The sequence below is a fragment of the Bos taurus genome, chromosome 1 (genome assembly GCF_002263795.3).
Source record: "Bos taurus isolate L1 Dominette 01449 registration number 42190680 breed Hereford chromosome 1, ARS-UCD2.0, whole genome shotgun sequence".
NCBI classification, from domain to species: domain Eukaryota; kingdom Metazoa; phylum Chordata; class Mammalia; order Artiodactyla; family Bovidae; genus Bos; species Bos taurus.
In genome coordinates, this window is record NC_037328.1 from 54577555 (window position 1) to 54584348 (window position 6794).

Below are 6794 nucleotides of genomic sequence, written 5' to 3' on the forward strand. Positions count from 1 at the left end.
GTCACAACATACTTCAGGCATACGCTCATTTTTATGCATGAGGAGTCACAATCATAACTTTCCTGGAACCAAAAGAAGAATTACTCTTTGCATCTTTTTACACATTTAAACTTAAATTGCTTGAAAACATAGCTTCAATTTTTATTTCCTTTCTTTCATTTTGTTTCAGCCCAACTGAAACATCATTTTATAGAAAGTATTTTACTGTTGTAATTATCAAGAAAATACTCCTGGTAATATGGTTAACTAATAAAATTTCCTTCAGTCTTTCAAACACTAGTAGTATATCTCTATGTTTTAAGAAAGCTAAAGCTTATTGAAGGGCCATAAACAAAACTAAAGTGTGATCTTTCAAGGTGAGATAATACTTAATAGGTACCATATGGACCTATACAGAACTGTGTACAGATGTGAACTGTTATCTTCCAGATGTTTTCTAGTAAAGGAGAGAGAATAATCTTAGGCACCATGGGGTGTATATAATAAGGAATGTACAGAACAATTAGGCCAGAAGGAAAATTTAAGAACTTCTGTTAGTAGATTTTTTTTTTTAGTCTAAAATTGAGGACATAAAGGGCTTTGCTCACTTATATTAATAAAATTAAGAAATATTCTTATGGCAAAACTTGCATTGAAGATAAGCATAAGTAAAGATAAAATGGAGAAAAGGACATGTTTCCTATTTCAGTGTCCTCTTCATCAGTCACATTAAGAGGTAGAACAATAATTACCTAATCATATCTGTCATGAAGCTCTTTAAAAATGAAATTATGATAAAGACTATTTGAAGTGTGGATTCATATCACATCAGTACTGATGAACTTCACTCTCGTAGCATCTTGTGCTCTGAGGTGTTAACAGTATATATGATGTATCATATGTATCTAATAGTCACATAAACATGCGGGAAGAAGGCTTCTTCATATTTTTTTCCTGAACAATAAAAAATGTTTGGGGAACACATATCCTTTAGTATCCATGATGACAGTAACCATTTAACCTCTTTATTGAAGGGTGAATTTGTCAGAGGAAAGATACCATATACATTTGCAAACATATTTTCTTTGAGCCAGATCTAGTTCACAGATATGTTTCATGCAACTTGCTGCTGCTTCAGTCACTTCAGTCGTGTCCGACTCTGTGCGACCCCATAGACGGCAGCCCACCAGGCTCCCCCATCCCTGGGATTCTCCAGGCAAGAACACTGGAGTGGGTTTCCATTTCCTTCTCCAATGCATGAAAGTGAAAAGTGAAAGTGAAGTCACTCAGTCGTGTCTGACTCTTAGCGACCCCATGGACTGCAGCCTACTAGGCTCCTCCATCCATAGGATTTTCCAGGCAAGAGTACTGGAGTGGGTTGCCGTTGCCTTCTCCTCATGCAGCTTACATGATGTTATTTATTTAGTCAGTTTTTACCTAGTTTCTGACATTTAAAACCATGAGGTTTCACATTTTAAAAACACATTTTTTTTTTTTTTTTTTCTCTCTTGTAAATCTCTCCCGATAATGTGCATGCTTTTCTACCTGGGACTCATCTTCCCTCTTTAGTCAAAGAATATTCTTTCAAATTTCCTACGGTTTCCTATACTCTCTGTGTATTCTCTCCAAACCAATTCAGTCATTCATGTTCCTGTTTGCATATGAGTCTGTGAACTATTTTATATGTGGTAGCTGTAGTGAAGAGAGGTCAAAAAGCTCTGTAGAGGTCAAAAAGCTCTTTACACTAAAGACTACAAAGTGAGGGGTGGAAAGCAGCTGTTGAACAGGAACTGTTCCTTCATTCCTCTCTCATCTTCCTGGGACACTGTGATTAGTTCTCTCAGTGGAATATGAATATAAGTAACATGTTCCAAAGAGTTATTTTTTCAACTATTGAGGAGACCTTGGTACAGTGGTTACTTGGTACTATCTGGTACACCAGATAGTAAAATGGTGATCCCTGAAATACCATATGGAAAAACATCCTACCAATTGGCAACATACTTCTACTGTGGTAAGCTAGTAAAATTTGTGGGGCTATTCGTTGCAGCAGCAAGCTGTACAATGACTCAGTTCAGTTCAGTTCAGCTGCTCAGTCATGTCCGACTCTTTGAAACCTCATGTACTGCAGCACAGCAGGCTTCCCTGTCTATCAACAAATCCCAGAGCTTACTCAAACTCATGTCCATCGAGTTGGTGATGCCATCCAACCACCTCATCCTCTGCCGTCCCATTCTCCTCCCACCTTCAATCTTTCCCAGCATCAGGGTCTTTTCAAATGAGTCAGTTCTTCGCATCAGGTGACCAAAGTATTGGAGCTTCAGCTTCAGCATCAGTCCTTCCAATGAATATTCAGGACTGATTTCCTTTAGGATGGACTGGTTGAATCTCCTTGCAGTCCAAGGGACTCTCAAGAGTCTTCTCCAACATTACGGTTCAAAAGCATCAGTTCTTTGGTGCTCAGCTTTCTTTATAGTCCAACTCTCACATCCATACATGACTACTGGGAAAACCATAGCTTTGACTAGACGGACCTTTGTTGGCAAAGTAATGTCTCTGCTTTTTAATATGCTGTCTAGGTTTGTCATAGCTTTTCTTCCAAGGAGCAAATGTCTTTTAATTTCATGGCTGTGGTCACCATCTGCAGTGATTTGTACAATGACTAATACGCACTAATGTTTATGAAATACTTATATATCTCAACCAAATTAGAAAGCACTGTCACATTTACTGATAAATGTAATGGAGAAATAATGAAACTGAAATTGAAGCTGCAGATAACAGTTTGTCCACATTTCTGAAAAAGCTGAATTTGGGAGGAAAGTTTGCTCTTAAATCAGTTATATTTTTATTAAGATAAAACTAAATGATATTAGTACATATAAATAATAAACAGTGGCAGGTTAAATTGTGACCCTACTTCTCTCTCACATCAGGGTAAAAGATGAAAAAAATAGAAACTTAAGACCAAGTTTTAAATTTTGAAAGTAATAAAAAACTTCTATAACTGCAGTGTCAAAATCATTTCAACTTCTCCTACTCTTAGAGTTTACCCTCTTTTTGTTTTAAGCATCCATATTCACTGTACCTTATCAAATATAGAGGAGAAAGAATGTTTTTTTGTTTTTTGTTTTTTTCCCCTAAGTTAAAAACATGTATTTTTCCGGGATAGGGCTTAAGAAAAATTCTAAGCAGGTCATTATTATTGAACATACATTATTCTAAAATAACATATGAGGTGAAGCTAAGACAAACAAACAAAAATCTCCTCTTGGATTGACCTGAAAGGGAAATAGATAGATTAGAATAGAACTCTTCCAGCACATACACTGTGTCTTGGCTGAGAGAGATAGCCTAGATCTTATGCAGGGGAGATTTGTGTATTGACTATTTTCAATATGGAATGTAATGTGTGTTCATTTCCGTGTATGTGTGTACATGTGTCTTGGGCTTGAACAGAGGGTTGGATATGAGGTCAGTCTGTGACTCCAGAGGCCAGAATAGAGTTGGTCAGTTTTGGAAAACAGACAGACCAAAGAGAAAAGTCAGACAAGGAGGAGAGAGAAACCTAGTGTGGGGCATTAAGGCAGGAATTGCTGCCAATCTTCTCATCTCATCATATATTTGCTTTTTAGGGGAGAGTCATTAGACTCTGAGGCAACACTAGACCTGCAGGTGGGAGTTATGGAGTTCTGATCTCCCAAGTCAATGCATAAAAGGACACATAACTAAAGGAACACCACCATAAATCAATTCTGTGGCTCCTTTAACTTTCCTCATGGTGTCTCTGAGCCACTGATTTTTGTTTCTTTGAAGCATCAGTGATTTTCTACCTACAACAAGAACAGAGTAATTGTGTGGTCTAATATAATATACAGAACCCCAACAAGGAAAATTTCAGAGGAGCCCGGGATTAATAGAAAGTCATAGACTGAAACAAAATTTTTATTTAAGCCAGTAATTTATTACTTGTTCAATTTTGTCTTTCTGAGCATAAAATTAGAATTTAAAAATTGCAAAATCCATAGCTCTTAGAGTAGTTGTACAAATTTGAAGTGGGTTTCCCTCTGGTTGAGCTGCACTTCAGCTAATCTCTGACATCCTTTGTGCTCAGATAAGTCTGTATTTCTACATAGAACTCTATTTTGTTATAGAAGATGGATTAAATTATTTCAGTATTTTACTTGTAGCACACGAATTTGATGAGTTTAGAAGTAAGGGAATTTTTTTCAGATTTTAGTTTCCCAAACTTCACTACTTTTTTCTCCTCTTTTTTATTGCTAATTTGTTCACTAATTGAACAGATATTTGTTAACAGATATATATTATTCTAGGTATTGAAGATTCCAAAGATGAGTAAGATATAATAGCTAACCCCCAAGAACCTACAGGATTAAATCACCTGAGATTTATGAGTTAGGCTGTTTAGATGAAGCAAAACAGCAACAACAAAACAGTAGCAATTGACTTTATGAAGGTATTATTTGGATTTTAATGTGATTTTAATATTTCTTAAAATTGGGAAGGACTGTTAAAAATATCCCCAAAATAAGGCTTGAAAGTACCTTCCAACTGATGATTTCTTGTTAGCAAATGATGAGTCATTGATAAAAGTTAACATCTCAGGTTCCATCTTGGGTGTCTGTGCTAAGTCGCTTCAGTTGTGGTATTCCCTAAATCATTAACTCTTCAGTCATATGATTTCAGAACATTTCTAGGAATGATGTAACCCTATTAATCCTGTTATATGGCCACATTGGAATTTCATGTGATTTATTCCACTTGTCTTCAACAGTACTCAAGGAAAGAATCTACTGAAACGTTTTTGTTTGCTTGAAAATTTGAATATAATCTTAGAAGGAGTAATAAATGTAATCGTGACTACTAATTACTTTTTAAGAGTAAGGGCAAAGAAGAAGAGGTTGTATGTTCATAAAGGAAACATATTTAACATCCATCACAATAATAAGCCCAGATACTTTGAAGGAGAATGTATTCATATACATCTTAATAAATGGATGACCATTAACAATAAAGAATAAACTATATTTGTATTAAAATTAGTTTTAAGAGAGTGATACTGGATGCTCAGGGCTGGTGCACTGGGATAACCCAGAGGGATGGTATAGGGAAGGAGGTGGGAGGGGGGGTTCAAGATGGGGAACACATGTACACCTGGGGAGGAGTAATGTCAATGTATGGCAAAACCAATACACTATTGTAAAGTAAAAAAAAAAGAAAGAAAGAAAAAAGAAATATATGAACAAAATGAGAATATCAACAAAGAGAAATAAAGAGAAACTAGAAATTCTAAAATAAAAAAAAGAGAGAGGGTGTAAAAGTGTATCACATAGTAATTTATTTTAAAGGAAACAGTACATCATTAAAAATGTTAATCATGTCAAACCAAAATTTTATAGATTTTTTTAACCCTCAGTTTGGATTTTATTTTTATAATATCACAAAATAAAGATCAGGAGCAATACATGATTGATTATACATATTTGTTCTAGTAATGCAGATTTTCCTTAGACACTTTGCAGAGTTGTAGTCACGAAGTGAGTAGAGAGAAACAAACTTAGACCAGCAGACATTGAAAATAGAATGTAGTGATTAAGGGATAGGCTCTGAAGTTACCCTGCCTGGATTCACATACCAGCTCTCCCACTTTCTAGCTGTGGAACTTTGGGCAAGAAGCATACCCTCTTTGTACTTCAGTTTCTTCATCTGTATTCCATCATACCTCATTGGTTTATTGTAAAATAAAGTGAGTTTGTTACTACTCCTACCATTACTACAACTACTACCACTACTACATTTGCCATAAGTATTCCTGTTACTGCTATAGAATAACCAAGAAAGAGTTGAGTTTTGTATAAGTCAGCTAGGGCAGAAGTTGTTGAAGGGATGCTATATTTCTAAAGCAATAGAGTAAAGAGCCTTATGCAGTTAATGATTCAGGAATAGTGACGAGAAGATAAGAGTGATCAGCCATTCCAGAGGCTGTTATTTGGATGCTCTAGTTGATATTCTGCCAGGCTACTCAAAACCCAGTGGTGTTTTAGTTGTGGTTGGGGACTAAGTGTTTAATTATGGTTGTGAAAGAGTAGAAGTACTGAGATCACTGGCTGGTCTGCATCCAATTCTATTCTCTTCAGCTTTAAGATTAGGATGTTTTAAAGGATTCAAAAGCCTGTTTGAGTTTTAACGCTCAGAGTTCTTAAGACATACATGACTTGTCAAAGTCTATGTCATTTATTAGTGTTAGAACTCAAACCAAATGCAGAAAATAAGTTGTAAATATATTCAAACAGTGTTAACCTTAATTCATTTTAATGTGATGAAGTCTAAAACGACAAATAGGAATGTAAACAACAGACACCTGATAGTCATGAGATGATCTAGAGTTTAATAGCTTGGAGTTTTCCTTAGACTGTGTAGTGTTTCAAAGTTGGGGCACTGAATACAGAAGATTGCCTTGACTTGAAAGAAATGAAGCATCATTTCTTCTGGGTTCAGTAAACAGCTTTAAAAAGGAAAAACAAAATACCATTTTCATATCTATGTGCCTTACCCTCTAGGCTGTGAGAGTCCAGAGAAAGTTTTTGCAGAACCTTACCATTAAGAAGACGTATGCCAAAAAATGAAGTATGCATTTGGATGGAAATCAGCATATTTCCAGGGAATTTAAGGCTGACAGAGATCAATTTGGATTCAGGCTACTAGTCAGGCTACAAGCTTCATAACAAGCATGCCAGTGTAGCTCAAACCTCAAAAATTAAGAAATGATTAGGCGAAAATACCTTTTGAGTAGA